This window comes from Lolium perenne, chromosome 7 (genome assembly GCF_019359855.2).
Source record: "Lolium perenne isolate Kyuss_39 chromosome 7, Kyuss_2.0, whole genome shotgun sequence".
Classification (NCBI taxonomy): domain Eukaryota; kingdom Viridiplantae; phylum Streptophyta; class Magnoliopsida; order Poales; family Poaceae; genus Lolium; species Lolium perenne.
This window is the reverse complement of record NC_067250.2, coordinates 186,517,843-186,535,330: the sequence shown is the minus strand read 5'-3', so window position 1 is coordinate 186,535,330 and position 17,488 is coordinate 186,517,843. Positions and strand designations below refer to the sequence as shown.

The 17,488-nt window shown below is 44.0% G+C and overlaps 1 long non-coding RNA gene across 3 annotated transcripts; it reads right to left on the bottom strand.

Annotated features, from left to right (window-relative positions):
- Positions 1 to 8,029: 8,029 nt before the first annotated feature.
- LOC127314689 (uncharacterized) lies at positions 8,030 to 11,271 on the bottom strand. 3 transcript variants are annotated; one of them, XR_007859812.2, is made up of 7 exons: positions 10,801 to 11,271; positions 10,388 to 10,645; positions 10,193 to 10,301; positions 9,991 to 10,071; positions 9,587 to 9,737; positions 9,045 to 9,297; positions 8,030 to 8,414 (listed from the first exon to the last, which is right to left on the bottom strand). It is a non-coding gene; the product is annotated as an uncharacterized lncRNA (long non-coding RNA). The 3 variants fall into 3 exon arrangements; XR_007859813.2 differs by having other exon boundaries at positions 10,819 to 11,271; XR_007859811.2 differs by having other exon boundaries at positions 10,388 to 11,270.
- Between the last annotated feature and the right edge of the window lie 6,217 nt (positions 11,272 to 17,488).

Sequence of the window (17,488 nt, the reverse complement as noted above, 5' to 3'; positions counted from 1 at the left end):
TAATTTGCTTTCTATATATCATATTGCAGATGCCAGCTATAATTCATATTTTACTAAATATTGTGTGAAAATCTTTAGGAGTGATAATCTCAAATTGGTCCTTGTTGGATATGTGGAGAACAACCTTTACGTGGTTGACCTCTCGAAAGAGAGCTCCTCTCTCCCCACATGTATAATGGCCAAACATGACGAAGGTTGGTTATGGCATCGCCGCCTTGGTCATGTCAATATGAGAAATATTAAACAACTCCTAAAGGGTGAGCACATTGTTGGACTAACGAACATTTCCTTTGAGAAAGATCGTGTATGCAGTGCATGTGTAGCTCGAAAGCAACTCAAGAAGAGACATCCTATCAAGAGTATCGTCACCACTTCTAGGCCTTTGGAGCTCCTTCACTTGGATCTCTTTGGGCCATCACATTATGATACTCTTGGTGGGATCAAGTATGGACTAGTAATTGTTGATGATTACTCAAGATACTCTTGGGTCTTCCTCCTTAAGTCTAAGGATGAGACCTATAGAGAGTTCATCATCTTCGCCAAGAAGGCTCAACGTATGTATGAATCTGAGATCAAGGCGATAAGGACCGAAAATGGCACTGAGTTCAAGAACTACACTATGCAAGAGTTTGTTGATGATGAGGGCATCGAGCCTGAGTTTTCAGCTCCATACACCCCTCAACAAAATGGTGTTGTTGAAAGGAAGAATCGGACTATCATCGAGATGGCAAGAACTATATTAAGTGAATTCAAGTCACCCCATAACTTTTGGGGACAAGCCATCTCTATAGTTGTTCACTACTCCAACTGGCTCTTTCTCCATCCTCTGCATAATAAAACTCCATACGATCTTCTCACAGGTAACAAGCCCAATGTCATGTATATTCGTGTCTTTGGATGCAAATGTCTTGTTAAAGACAATAGATGGAAGCTCGGTAAATTTGAAACTAGAACTACAGAGGGTACATTTGTTGGGTATGCGGAGAACTCCCACGCCTATAGATACTACAACAACTCCACTAGGGCTATTGAAGTATCTTGTGACGTGGTGTTCTTGGAGGATAATGGCTCCCAAGTGGAGCAAGCTGTTCCATGTGCTGCAGGTGATGATGGTCCTTCTAATGCCATCAAGCTTATGGGCATTGGACACATCAAGCCCACATAAGTTCATACTGATGATAAAGATGATGGAATATAAGTCTCAAGCTCAGCCCAAGTGGAGCCTAGCTCAACTCAAGTTGAACCATCAAGTGCAGCTCAAGATTTATCCTCTACACAAGATGAGCCACTTTCCGAAGAACAAGAAGAAAGCCCTGAACCCACTGAGCAAGACCATGATGTTGATCAAGAAACATCCTCAACCCATGGTCGAGCTCAAGTTGTCCCTCATGATCAAGTACTAACAAGAGATGAATTTATTGATCATGAAGGAACCATTCAGAAAATCAAGGCTGCTTCAAGGGCAAGTGGCATGAAAATATATCAAGTCCTTGGTAGCATCTCAAGGGGAGTGGTAACTCGTAGACACCATGCATTACTTATCACCTATTGTCAACATCATGATTGTGTGTCTAGTTTTGAGTCACTCAAGGTACATGAAGCCTTGATTGATCCGGATTGGGTAATTGCCATGCAAGAAGAATTGGAGTGTTTCACCCGCAATGAAGTATGATCTCTAGTTGAGAGACCTAAAGATCATCACTGTCATTGGGACCAAATGGGTGTTCAAGAACAAGCAAGATAAGAATGGCATCGTCATAAGAAATAAAGCAAGGTTAGTTGCGCAAGGGCTTGCTCAAATAGAAGTATATATGGATTATGAGGACACCTTTGCGCCGGTTGCCCGTCTTGAAGCTATTCGCCTTTTGCTTGCATTTGCATCCTTTCACAATTTCAAGCTATATCAAACGGATGTGAAAAGTGCATTTTTGAATGGTCCCTTAAAAGAAACTACATAGGTGGCTCAACCCCCCGGTTTCGAAGATCCATGCCGTCCCAACCATGTGTATCTACTCCATAAGGCACTCTACGGTCACAAGTAAGTTACACGTGCTTGGTATGAGTACCTTAGGGATTTCTTACTCAAGGATGGGTTTAGCATGGGTACGGTCGATTCCACCCTTTTCACCAAGCGGGTCAAAGGGGGTGGCCTATTTCTATGTCAGATATATGTTGATGATATTATATTTGGTGGAACTAACCCTAATCATAACAAAGCTTTTGAACTATTGATGACTAGGAGATTTGAGATGTCCATGATGGGGGAGTTGAAGTTCTTCTTCGACTTTCAAGTGAGGCAACTTGCAAAAGGCACCTTCATCTCCCAATAAAAATATGTAAGGGACATGCTCAAGAAGTTTGACATGAACAATGCAAGCCCAATAAAGACACCTATGCCCATAAAGGGGCAGCTTGGATCATGTGATGGTGAGAAGGATGTGGACATAAAGGTATACCATTCCATGATAGGATCCTTGCTCTACCTTTGTGCTTCTAGGCCGGATATCATGCTAAGTGTAGGGATGTGTGCTCGTTTTTAATCTGCTCCTAAGGAGAGCCACTTGGTGGCGGTCAAACGGATTCTAAGATACCTTGTTCTCACTCCTACTCTCGGGCTTTGGTATCCAAAGGGGTCAACCTTTGAACTCATAGGCTATTCGGATTCCGATTGGGCTGGTGATAAGGTTGACCGGAAGTCTACCTTCGAGGCTTGCCAATTCATTGGCCGGTCATTGGTGAGTTGGTCATCCAAGAAACAAAACTCCACTGTCCTATCCACCGCCGAAGCCGAATACATATCAGCGGCATCTTGTTGTACTTAGTTGTTGTGGATGAAGCAAACCTTGAAAGACTATGGTGTGTCTCTTGGTACGGTGCCTCTTCCATGTGATAACAAAAGTGCAATAAAGATCACCAATAACCCAGTTCAATATTGCCGCACAAAACACATTGACATTCGCCATCACCTCCTACGTGATCATGTTGCCAATGGGGACATTAATCTCACTCATGTGGGAACAGCGTACCAATTGGTATTTTCACTAAGCCTTTGGATGAAGCTCAGTTTGTAAACTTGAGAGGAGAACTTGGTATTCTTGATCCTAACAACTTAGATTGAACAACTTCTTGCACTATATTTTTGCATTTATCTTGCTATCTAGCTTAGTTGTGCAACACATACGGGGATAGACATCTTACCATGTCTTGCTATGATGCATACCTATGTGTGCAACATAAATAGACCCAGTGTCATTATATGGACCCAAGCATGTCTCTTCGAGGTCTCATGACATTTGTGCTTTAACATAGGGGGAGTAATCCCCCGCCCTTCACGGGCCTCAATTGCAAAATGACTTCATTCTATGAGGCTAAATGATCTTATTGCAAAACAATTCTAAAATGATTTATGATTCTTGACATATTTCGAATCATGCCCATTGTTGCTATTTACATCTTGTTTGGATTTCACTCCAATGGGTATGCCTATAAAATCTTGCGTTTCCTACCCTATATCTATACTCATCTTATCATATGTATGTCCATCTATATGTGCATGTCATCCTCTGATCATACACACACTATTGCACAAATAATATGAAAAAAGAGGCAGATACCAGCTGTCCGGTCCCTGGCCCGGTTGGGTCGGCCCTAGCGCTGGCCAGCTCGGTTCCTAGCCCGGCCAGCCGGTCCGTGCGCCGATCGACGACTGCTTAAGTGGGGTTGGGGGTTACCTTTTGGGGGTCTTCTTCCTCACTTCCCCCTTCCACCACAACCTCCATTGGAGCCGTCCCTTCCTCTCCACCACTCCCTAGGGCATTCCCACCACTAGAACATCCTCAAACTCCACTCCACCATAGATCGGGTACCTTGGAAGATCTTCACCAAGAGATTTGGTCCCTCTCAAGACACATTTGGAGTTCTTGGTCTTTTACCCCTCAAGCCTCTCCCTGATGTTCTTCTTGCTCCATTGGGCAAGGGGGAGCAATGTCTTCGGGTAAATCTCCTCCTCACCTTCCTATGTCTTGATTCCCTCATACATTGCACATTTGTTGAGGGATTTGAGAAACTAGGGTTAGGGTTTGTCTAGTACCTCATGCCATTAGAATGTCACACACCACTATGCACATGTTTCACTCTACATTGTTGTAATATATGTGCAAGTATATGAGCTTTTGCATGATTTTGTGTTGAAAATCTGGACTATACTTAATAATTCAACAGTGCACAACCTACAACTCGGCGTTCCGGCCCTCACACCGGTCGGGCTGGCATGTAGCCCGGTCAATCGGCTGACAGACCGGCTAGTCCGGTCTCACGCCCGGTTGTGCCGGCCGATGTGCCGGCTCGCCCAGATTTTCACGCAACTTCGTCGAAACACTTGTATATATGTTATACTTTTGGTCTCCTTTGTTTATGATGACATGTACACTTATCCCACTGCTATTCTCGCTCTATTGGCTCATTCACATGAGATTATGGTGATGACACACGTGATGTTGCCAAGAGGGGCAGGAATGAGAGGCCCCCGGGGTGCCGAACTAGCACTCGTATGCCTAGCAAAGCATCCCATAGCAGTGGACCAGGCAGTTCTGCAGGAGGTAGGACCAAGTCAACAAGAAAGAAAAGGAAAAACAAACACCTAGTTCTAGATGATGATCTTGTTGAGAAAGTGCCAACATTCAACATTGGTACAGTACATGTTGCTGCTTGGAGGAGACGCAGAGAGGAGAATCCCTATAGGTTCGAGGAGAGAACCTACAACGGTGGAGATAGGGAATGCTGGACCAACACTCAGTTGAGTATATGGGATGATTTCTACAACTGCTCAGATTGTATGAAGAATGGGATCATTGTGCAGCCCAAGGCCATCAACAAGGAAGAACTTACCATGCTCCAAGCCCCTCAGTACCGCTTTGTTGTTGATATTTTGCAGAAGATGGGGCTGCTTGATCTTGTGTGCCTAAAGCCTGTCAATACAAAGGGAGTTGGGATGTATTGCCCAATCATTGTCCGTCAATTCCACTGCACTGTTTTATTTCATGATGATGCTGCTCACACTATGACTTAGATGACTGGAAAAGAGAAGTATACTTGCAACTACCTTGACTTCTGTGAAGCCATGGATTTGGTAGTGGTCGTGCTCATGATTTTCAGATTCACTCTCAGGAGCAATTCACTCATGGGGACATTGCTTTCTGCTATCCTACGGAGCCTACATCTGCTCCTCCAACCATCTCCGGGATGTACTACTCTTATTTGGTGCTTGCCAAGCTATTCCATGAGAGTCTCATCAGCAAGTCAGGAGGTACAAGTGAATGCCGAGCTTACCATATTAACCTCATGTACTACTGCCGTCCTGAAAATATTAGGACGATTGATGCCTGTGACTTCCTCTACTGTGAGCCAAGGCGCTTTGTTCGCAACCGTATGACTCCAAACTATGCTCAGTATGTTCAGCAACTCATCAATACGGTTGTGCCAACTCCTAACAACAAGAAAGATCAACTGATCAAGATGGAACCGTTCAAGATTCCTCGATGGGGAAATAAACTGGAAGTCCTATCTATGATGCCTTCTGAGCGTCGGTCCAAGGAAAGGCATGACCCTACAGCTAGCTCCAGCTCTTCTATGCGCCCCAAGCGGGGTGCCTCTCGCTTCTTGGCTAGCCTATGGCAGATGTGCAGGAATACCAATGATGTTGCTCATCAAAGCCTTGCACTGAACCAAGAGACTAGGAGGCGCCAAAATGAGTTCATGGCTGCAAGAAACCATCCTGTTCCTCTAGCTGGACCTGAGATGTAGCCTGTGGTTGCACCAACTTGGGACATGCCTCCCATTGATTATGAAATGCTCCAGAACTTTGATCTCTCCCTGTTTGCTCATGGTGGTGCTCCTCCTCCTAGGACTAGATCTGCTCATGCTCCTGAGACTGCTGGATATGGTGATGAGGACGAAGATAATGAAGAGTATGAAGAAGATGGTGATGATGATGGTGATGAGGACCCTCCACCCGCGGGGACAAAGTTCTATTGATGGGGAGCGCTAGCATCCCTACTTTTTTCTTCGCCTTTTTGGTGTTCCGATGCCAAAGGGGGAGAAGATAGTAGAGTCTAGGATCACGGGGTTCCTTGGGTGTTGCACAAGCCATGTCGTTGATACTTTATTTTCTTCTTACTTGGATTGTGCTATTTGCTTGCTTTCATTTCCGGAACCATTTGCTACTTTGAATAATTCATGTATGGACAAGTTATTGTATGCCTAATCTCTACGTTAGGATGATTATGCTTTATGCTTACTAGCAAAGAAGGGCGCGGCGGCACGCCGCGCCAGATCGTAGTAAATTGTGTTTTTTTTGTTTAGTAGAAATCTATTTTTGTTTGTTTGTTTTGGAAGTCCTAGCGAGTCCGTATTTTTAAGGTCAAATCGTAAGCCCTTGAAGGTACTGAAAAGGTTGTAATGCTAGTAGATATACTTAGATTGAATTACATGGTGATCATGTTGACAATGCAGATATACGCTTTTATGCTGATACATGGGTGGAGTTGGATTAGAGAGGGGATAGACTCTAATCTACAGTACTGCAAACAGACGCCGTTGATAGTATGCTCAGGCCGACAACTGATTTGATTTTACTGCATCTAACCTATCAGTTGTCTCCATTGGTAGTTTCTTCCTCGGAGGTTAGGATGACCGCGATATCCTTTAGCACAGGAAAGGAAAGGATAGCTCCTGTAATTGTCTTGTTGTTGACCTGGATGGATGATAGTGTAGAGAGACTGAAAACTAAGGCGAACTTGTCTGTTTTGGAGAGAATCTAGGGCTCACGCTTATGGCTGGAGAGGGCATCAAACATCCTGAGGAAAATATCATATTTATTCTGCATCTTTACTAATCTTGAATTCTCTCATGAGAAATCTGAAAGCTTTCTTCCTTGGACGTTGCAGGATACAACTTCACACACCTTGGTTACTAATGTTTGAGATTTTTCTAGAACCAAGAACTAAATAATGTTGACAAATTAGCTGCTCTTGGATAAGATGATCACACCGGGGAACTGACTCACATCTTTTCCCCAACTAATATCCGTCTGTGCAAGAGCAGATAGATCTTACATAATGGCACAAGAGTTCATAAACTGTGTAGAACGATCAATTTCTATCATTCTTTCATATTGCTGGTAGGATACAAAATGACACAAGAGTTCATAAACTGTGTAGAACGATTAATTTCTATCATTTTTTCATATTGCAGGTAAGATACAAAGTGACAGACAAAGAGTAAGCAATACCGTTCCATATTTTGCTCGTGAGTTATTGAAGGGGGATAGGACCGACATTGTTTATTTAGATGGTAAGCCTACGACTGAATCTGTTAATATCAATATAACACATGTAGTCATATACTGATAGCAAAACTTGTATGCATCGACCAGTGGTACAACTGAATCTAGAATCTAGTAATACAGATGTGATACATATTCTGATTCTACCAGAGAAAATGAACAATGAGATAAATTGGACATATCCAGATATTCATGGGAACACAAGAGCGTATTGATCATACATATAGTCTGGTTCGCATGATAGCTGAACAACGACACAGAGGTGTTGTAACTCGGAAGTTTGGCAAATAAAACATGGATCCAGAAGATTTTAGGCTGAATCTGCTAGCTATCATTGACTGACTGAAGCTATTCATTTATATTGACTGACCGAAGTTGGTATCTATTGTTGTACCGAGATATTGATTCTGAATTTGCATATTAGATGAACTGGAACAACTTAAATTATGTCATTTTTGTTGTCATTTACATTATGAGAATCATATCTATTTTCTCTCCCTTGTCCATCTATTCATTTGAATTGAGACTAAATCAAATATCATTTGTGCTCACCTAAAACGATGATACCATTTGATAATTTTCCAGCTTCTCATCATTTCTTGTTGTCTTGTTGTCAAAGTATCAACAATCAATTACTTTAGACGTGTATGTGCATGCTCCAGTAATATGAAGATAAAACCTTGTAGGTTACACAGATTCCAGATTCTACCTTGATTGGACTAAATAATACATTTTTTAAGGTGAAAGAGAGCTTCGTATATCAAAACAACACTTCTTAAGGTGAAAGAGAGCTTCATATATGAAAACAGAAGAGTACAATCTTTTGTGACAATGTCCCCATGATTTCTTGGGTGGCTAGCCAAGGCATCTGTTGCCTGCCTTGTTACTCTCTCCCCACTTAGTTAATTTTGCACAGGACTACGCTGTGCATGAAGATCATAGTTTCTTCACAAACTGCACACTGCGCTCGCTTTGCTCTGACATTGTTATTACAAAATGTGTAATTATAAACCAGCACTATAAAGCGAAGAAGTCAACCAAGCCGTCAGATCATTTCTGCACAAAATATGCCCTGAAAGTGGAGGGGTGAGAAACGACAATAATTAAATGATTGAAGACTAAGAAGACTAAGAATTTTTTTTTATTAACAGTCTTTTTTTGGATGTACTATGGAAAAAAAGATAGAGGATCATAAGGATGCACAGAACTGTGATTTGGTGAAATATGATATCCCCATTACAAATAGCTAACGGCAGACCATCACCATGCCTCTATACTACATGCAATTTCTCAAACTGCAACCGTGTCGCTCTTTGTCATGTCCACGTTTAAACAACTATGTGTGCATAAGAAAAGCCAAGTGTATGGCTTCATAGTAAATATCATGACTGTATCAGGCCATAAGGTATCTCACGTGTCAATCTATCGTACTAACCTTTAGCACAAAAAATTGATTTGATTCCACGTAAGTAGCATGTCTGACTCTGTTTTTTAAACTATTAGTACATCGAACTGAACTGAATTCAGGCACTTCGAGTGTGGTACCTTGCTAACATTAATCAGTTTTCTTCCAATCAACAAAAACAGAAATATCATTCTCGGTAAGATGACCAGAATCACACCATGTCATTTGCCACAGAAAAGTCAGCTCCACCCACGGACATACAACTTTTCGGTATGTGTCAGACTGAAGAAAGCATACCTGGGGAAGCTGGAGGAGGGGCAGCGTGTATTGCAAGCTTCATCACCATCCTCATTCCTTCCCGTGATCAAACAAATTTCCCCAAGAATTCAACTTTGGCTGTTTCAAATACTATATTCATGTTTGTTTCAGTCAACTCCTCCGACAAAACTGTTGCAAGATCTCAGCTTCGTCCAGACCCTAGTTCTTTGACTACCTCTTTGCTTCCATAACAATCTGTGGTTTCTGCTGACTCCAGCATACATTTCTCATTCTAAACAGGGTGAGAAAGCACAAATTCTCAAATAATTACTAAATTTAAGAAATACCGATGGAGCAGAGAGAAAATTATCAGAGTACTTCATGTGCAGCTTATCGATATTCCTACCATCACTCTGATGTTTTCATCAGGTTGTAAACCTGGATGGTGTCTTTTTTGCATCAAAGCTACAATTGAATTATCAGTATGTGTTTTTATATTTTACCATTAAATCGTTTTACTACAAAAGCTCACAATTGGAGGGATGCTATGGAAACATTTTCTAGGCAGGCCTACTACTGACCTTAACACTCTCTGATAAATGTTCATGAATTAGACAACCTATTCTGCTGATCCTTTGGCTGGATTAGCCCCCCTACTAATGTTGGCACTCAAAAGTAAAGAAGCTCAAAACTATCGCTCATTCCACATGTCATTGGCCAAGTGATTGTAACCTGTTAGAATAATAAGAAACATGATCAAATACATCACACATTTGTATTCCTTAGCAAATTTAAATCTAAGACCCAATATATAACAAATGTATTGCTTAATTTTTCAATCAAACAAATGAAATTCAAATGCTATCAACAGCTGGATGTTTTTATTTACTGAAACCATGCACCAAAGGAAGTGATGACAAACAACAAGTTTCTATCAATTTAATCAAACCAAAAAGATGTAAAGTTCAACAAATCTGGTGCTTACATGAAGACAAGTTCCAAAATTCAGTATTGTACAACTCTGTAATATATGCACACCACTTCGGAATTGAAAGTAGTAATTGATCTGCAGTTGGTTAAACATAGTCAGTAACGTGGGTGATTCTGCAAGTGGAAAACATTTGCAAATATTGTTTGCCGGCTCCATCGAATGCTAATACTCTGGAGCATTTACTGGGTATACTCACCGTCTTGTCAGGTTAATCAACATGAACCTCTGCCTTCTTCATGTTCTGAATCCTCTGATAGCAGCCCAGCAGTTGTTGTCAAAATTATAGATATACTACATAAAAAAAACTGGCATACACACCGATTACTTGATGGACCAAACATGTAGTATACCGGATTACTCGATGGACCAAACATGTAGTATACCGCCATACCTGGATGTCGGGTAAATCAAGAGAAGTAGCCAGGCCATTTGTCACATCACGGCGTTCACCTTGGCCTCTTCTATCCGCGATCGAGCGCTTCGCCGTGCCCGTCCTAGCCCACATCAGCACCCACTCCACCCGGACCGAACGGGGAACAGCCCGCATGGCATATGGAAGAAACATAGGTGTCGGGGCTGGCCTCCTACCTTCCATCGACGCCCACGCTCGTATGCGAAGTTGCGAACACATACTGGCACCAGCCGTATCCTGACAGAGAGGACGAAAGGCAGTTGTCCCTCAAGTGACGACAGCGGCGAGCATCAGCACCTCGAGGTGGCCGGCAAAGAGGGAGAAAAGACCATGACGGACAGCGCTACTACCATTGAAGAAAGCATGCCAAACCAAATTTCAGAAATCCTTACAGCTAGTGAATCACAAACCTCCTCGACCGCGCAGCCCCTCCCCTGCTGCTCTCCTTCGGCAGTACTCCCTTCGGCTCCTGCGGCGAACGCAGCTCGACGCAGATGTCCGCGACCACACCGGCAACACCTCGACAGCAGCTAGTACGGGCCAAGCCCCGGCCGACCTCCATGCCAGCCGATGTTCCCCGCCGCCTCTACCTCGTCACCCAAGAAGCGCCGCCTACCTCCTGCCGCCCCGTGCCATACATCATCGGCCGCCTGCAGGGCTCGCATCTCAACAGTAGGCCGCAGCGCACATCTCTCCATCCTCTCCATCCTCTGCTTGATGCCGGCCGCCGCAAGCTCCCTGCTAACCCATGCGGGTGGATTAGTCCAGGAGGATCTCCGGCCAGGGGGTAAAAGATTAGGAGATTTGGCATGGCAGGGAGGAGCTCTGGACGGTGGGGAAATAGGAAATAGTAATAGATAGAGAGGCATGAGAGAGAATCGAGAATACATTTACCGGTATTTGGGCATGGGATTTTCTTTCAGATAGAGCCACGTAGCGAGATGAAGCGGTGCTATCAGGTCGCACGTGGGCTGCCAGGTAAACTATCCAGAACCTACCTCACAATGACCCACAACGCTCTCTGCAGCTATGACCACACCAGAAAGGCACCACAACAATCCACCACTGAAGTACTATCAAGAAGAAAAACACATTACTCTAATTTGGTAGACAACACCGAATGGTACACCAGAAAGAGACAGTAAAATCCCTCAAAATTCCCACAAAAATCGAAGTTGTTACGCTTTAATATAGTAGTTATATCTTGATATATACCTGTCCATACCATGCTTGTTTCCTAAAGATATTGGGGGAGCTTCTCATATTCTACAAATGGTGCACTTTGCATTCAAACGCAAACTCTCCAAGTGCACATATTATGGGGGAGCTGTCTTAATATCTTATATGGAATCAAGGTTTGAGCTTATCATAATATTTATATGTGACTCTAGCTCGGTTTGTCATCATATACCAAAAAGGGGGAGATTTTAAGGGTATTTTACACTTATCCATTATTTTGGTAACAATGACACCGTTGCTAGAGTAATCGGACTAATACATGTCTATAAGATTATTCCCAGGTATTAGCCAAACAGGCATAATGATGTATCAGTGGAACAAGAAGGTAAAGGGAGACTCCCCACTTCGACAAAAATGAAGATAGGATGTTCAGCCTCTGGCCGGCGTAAGTTCCGGTTGGACCGGCCGTGGCATCGACTGGCCCGGCGCCGACCGGCGTCTAGACCGGTGCCATCCGGGCACGATCCAGTAACGTAGACATATTCGCCCGGTGCTGGCCCGGCGCACGGTCCGGTTTGGACCGGCCAGTCTGGCTTCACGCCCGGCCACGCCGACCTGTGGACCGGCCATCCCGGCGCACACCGACTCCTGCTATGGTGACATCCGGGGGCATGTACTGTAATCCCCCGATCCGCCCCGGTCATGGCCCGGTGCCCAGTCCAGTTTGGACCAGATGGTCCGGCCTGTGGCCCGGTTGGACCGGCCCCTACGCCGGATGGCCCGACCCCAGGCCCGGCTGACCGGCTCCCTCGATCATTTGTTGAGCTGGACAAGTCACAACGGCTGGATTTTGAGGGACCCTATAAATACCCCTTCACCTAGCTCAGAGCATTTAGGCACTACATTACAAACTATCCTTGAGCTCTCTCTCTCATACTCCATTGATAGAAACACCAAAAGCCTTAGATCTCCCTTCTCCTCCATCCAAACTCAAATCCCTCTGGGGAAAAGATAGAGGAGGTCCTGATCTATACTTCCACCGAGCCAAATCATGTTCCCCCTTGTATTCATCGAGATACATGCTCTCTAGGGTTCCTTTGAAACCCTAGGTGGGCAAAAGAAGTCCGGAAGCATCCGGGCTATGGATTTGCTCCTGACAAGATTGTGAAGGTTTGGAGGCTACCTCAAAGTCTACCACAAGTAAGAAGAACTATTCCTTCGTGGGATAGGTTCAGGAGAATAAGGTGAGCCTTCGTGGCACTGGGGAATCCTTCGTGGGATCCCACCTCTCCAAACGTGACATACCTTCTTGCAAAGGAAGGAAACATGTGAATAAACCTTCGTCTCCGCATGCTATCGATTATTTCTAACCGAACTCTTACTTGTGATATATGTAGGGATTCGTAGCATAGAAAACAAAAAAATTTCCTACCGCAAGAACGAATAACAAGCCAAGATTTAATCTAGTAGATGGTAGCAATGAGATGAAGATCATGAGACTAACCCTCGAAGATTCCAAAGCCTACGAGATTAGATCTCGTTGTTGATGTAGTCGATCACTTGCCGCTTTCAAAAGTGCGTAGAAGATCTTAACGGTGCCACAATCGGGCAGCACCTCCGTACTCGGTCACACGTACGGTGTTGATGACGACATCCTTCTCCCCGTTCCAGCGGGCAGCGAATGTAGTAGATCCTCCTGGGAATCCCTCCAGCACGACGGCGTGGTGACGGTGGTGGTGGAGATCTCCGGCAGCGCTTCGCCGTAAGCACCGCATGAGAAGAAGGAGGAGAGAGAGCTAGGGTTTGGGAGAGAGGGGGCGTGTGTCAACACCCGGATTTTTAAATCCAGATGCCTATTATGTCATTCATCGCAATCCCAGGAATATTGTTGTTGCGAGGCATAATAGTCGAATATCATAGTCATCATTCATTACAAACCATATTGTCTTACAAATTCGGATCACATGATCCATATTACACAAATAGTTGATCTATTGATCAACGAACAAACACAAGTTCATAGCGGAAGCGTAAATAGAAATGGACTCTCTAGTCCACAGGCCAACGCATGACGTCGGAAGACTCCTAGTTGTCGTAGGCATCCTGCTGGTCATCTCCTTGGTAGTTCTGTTCATCTTCATACTCTGGCCATTTGAATAGCCAGGGACAAAGCCGTGAGTACTTTAAGTACTCGCAAACTAATACTAGTGTAAGTGCTAAAAATTCTAGTAAGGGGTGCTAAGCTACAGTTTAATTTGCATAAAGCCAATTTTAGTTCACAAGTATTTGAGAAACGACTTATTCATGTGCTAACTAACTCAAGTGGGAACATTAGTGTCATTCCCACAACTCAGTTGTGATTCAAAAACAAGTCACCATTCACCATTCACTTCACCAACATTTTCAAGAATCTGACACCGGAAACTGTATGGCCTTTCCAACCGTCCGTAACCATGGACACGGCTATTCGAATAGGTTTACACTCTGCAGCGGTTGCACACTTGTGCCACAACATTTGATTTCATCCGTCGGGATAACCCCGAATCATCGTAACATAGTACGCGGATCATCAACCATAACCTTTCACTTACAAACCCTAGTATAGGCACCTTTCCCCATGAGCTTGGCCTCCCAGTGAAGACCAACTGTCAACCTGGGAACTGCACAGGGCTTGGCCGTACAATTCACCTCAATTCACATCATTTCTCAACAACGTAGGCGGCCTCGGCATAACCCCTATGATGTGTGTTCAGAGGGAACCCATACTAAGATGTATAAATTTCCAGTTAAGCCCTACCCATAATCAGGTATTGTGGGGCTACTCAAAAATTGGAAAGGTATCGCATCCAAACCAATATCATTTTTAATCAAAAATCACCATCTTCTCCAAGTCATATTCACCTTCAAAAATCATTCAATGGAATGACTCATCATTCCAAGGTTTCAAATTCATTTCAAGTCACATGTTCCCATCTAGAGTAGTCAAGTTTTAGTATTAGCACTAGCACTAATCATGAGGGGTGCTATCTTGCTTGGCTAGCTTTGAGACTAACTTTGCTACTCTAGTACTACTCTTAACTTAGACCAAAGTTAACTATAAAAGTAACTCTTTAATAAATCAAGTAAAAACTTGTACGGTAAAAACTTGGGATAGGATTGTGATAAGTAAGGTATGACTAAGGGTGCCTTGCCCCAAAGGGCTTTGCAGTTTGCAAGAATATTAGCTTGCCTTGGTAGTGGTCAAAGTTCTCCTCTTCCTCCTCTTGGTAGCAACCTTCCTCTTCCTGGTATTCTCCGGTGCTAGCGTCTACATTCGAATACGAGGTATAATCACTCAACAAGTTCAAGAGCTATACTAAGCACAACATTACTTCACACAAACATTTCTATCAACCACATAACACAAATTGGGTGCATTGGTTTTCTTTCTCGAGGAAAAATAATTCCCTCTCATTACATATGTAAAAGATAGTTTCCATTTAGTTCTTGAGGAATAATTTCCTCACATTGAATCTTCTTAAGATTTAACTTCCTCAAACAATTATGCATGAAATCATGTTGACCTAAGTCAACCATTCATCATCATCATTTGGGGAAAATGATTTAAATGAGGTAGAATACCTCATACTATTTAACAAAGCTAATTATGATTTAATATCACCAAGTATTTCATGTGAGAGTAATTGGACCAGGGTCCAAACTTCATATGAAAGTACTTGGGACAAGATTTAAATGAAGTAAAACACTTCATATGATTTGCATAATAGTTTTGGACAATATCACTTAACTAAACTAGCCATATAGTCCTTTATTTAAACTAGGCCATGATCACTCAAAGTGAGCACACCATATTTTTGCAGAAACAATTAGTGTAAGTGAAATGTGAGCTATGAGAGTTGAAATCAACTCAATATCATTTTTGGTTGATTTTTAAGATTTATTTGAATGTGCAAAAGTCCCCGACTTGTTCTTTTTGTCACATTATTTCTACAAGGAATCTCATAGTTAGACCAGTGGGGTATTGTAGAACTTTTCAGTATCTTTCTAACAATATAAAGTTTGCTAAATTTGGCCAAGCCAATTTGAAACTATTCAATTTCAAACACAGGGCTAGTATTGAATTCAATTAGAATCTGGAATTTCGAATTTGAATAACTGGGCTGCGCGGGAAAAGCTAACAGGCCGAAACGAATTAAAACAGCCCAAGTCCAGCCCACCACGGTCCACAGACGCGTGGGCTATCTGACGGTGGGCTCCACCAGTCAGTCACACATAAAACCCGAAACAGTACGTTGAATGTGGCGCGTTAGATTAGAAGCAGATCCAACGGCCGAGGGTCATTGTCGTCGCCGGCGAGATAACCTCACTGGCGCGGCGGCACTAGGGGGTCAGAGGGCTCACCGGGGCTCCAACGGCGGTGGGCAGTGTGCGCGGTGAAGTTGTAGTTGACGGCAAAGCTCCAGGTACCGGCGGCAGCTCCGGGGACAGCTCCAATCGACGGCGGCGAGCTGCGGTACTGGCGGGCTCCGGTGGTGAAATTGGCGAGCTACGGTGGTGAATCGAGAAGGGGAAGTGGTCGAGGAGATCGAGGGAAGAGTGGGGATGGTGCTGGTGTGCAGAGATCGTCTAGGGGCGGCCTCTATTTATAATGGCGGAGGTGGCCGTGGGGTTGCGGCAAGGTCGACCAGGGCGCGGGTTCTCCGGCGAGCTAACGGGCTAGGCGAGGGCGGCGTCCTATTCCGCGTATCCAGGCGATCCTCTGGGCGGCGCTAGCTAGCTTAGGCGGTGCCTAACACGGTCGGAAAGCTCCCGTGTCTAGCGGTGTCCGCGGCGGAGTTTCTCCTTCGTCTCCAGCGGCGGCGGTCACGGGTCGCTGTTGTGGCCATGTCTGGCGGGTTCGTGGTCGCTAGGCGATGCTCAACCCATAGCGAAGTGGTCCAGGGCATGCTCGAGGTGACGGCGCGGCGCGTGTCCAGTGGTGCCCGCGGCGTGCGCACGTGCGATGCCAACGACATGTCTGGGACGATCTGGGCGCGCGTTTTCCGGCGAGCTTCGGTGTCCTCTCCGACCAGGGCTTGCATAGGCTGCAGTAGGGAGGTGAGGTGGAGCAATGGGGCACGGTGGCCGTGGTTGAAGAAGAAGGGAGAGAGGGGGTGCTCGACATGTGGCACATGGCCGGCATGGCCATGTCCATGCTTGCTAGCTCTCCTCCCTAGGGTTTCTATTCTGGTTAAGAGAGAGAGAGGGGACAAGGGAACAAGGTAGAGTCAAGTGGGGCAGGTAGGGTTGCCCAACACTATGCAAAATAGGGTTTTGGATTTGATCCATATTTGAAATTTGCAAAATCTTGCCAAATTTGGTTGAGCTCATGTGGTTCCAAAATTTGAAAATGGTTCATTTGGATAAGTTGCAAATGACCAGAGACATTCACAAGTGGTGGTGTAATTTTAAAAAATAAAAGAAATGCCAAAATGCAAAGTGTGAGATTGTTGCACTTGTTAAAAAGTCTCAACTTTGCATGAGCATAGATTTTGATCCCAGATGATTTTGGTATGGTGGTCTTTACAAAAGTTGTTCACCTTGAATGTGCTCTTGATGAGGTGCAAAGAGTTGGGAAAGTTTAGTTTGAAAAACTTGAAATACAAGGGCTCAAAGTAGTGACCAGAATATAAATGGCAGATTTGACCATCATTTCATGTGATCACAATTTGAGTTTGCATTTGATTTTATTTGTATTTCTTTGATTCCAAAAGTTGTAATAAGTGTTTAGTAATATATTACAACTAATGGTGAAGGTCAAAATGGTCTAGGGTAAAGATTTGCAAAAATGGCATAAGCCCTATGTGAGGGTGTTAGGGTTTTCTTATTTGATTTCTTTCTCTTTTTGTTTTATTTGGTTTG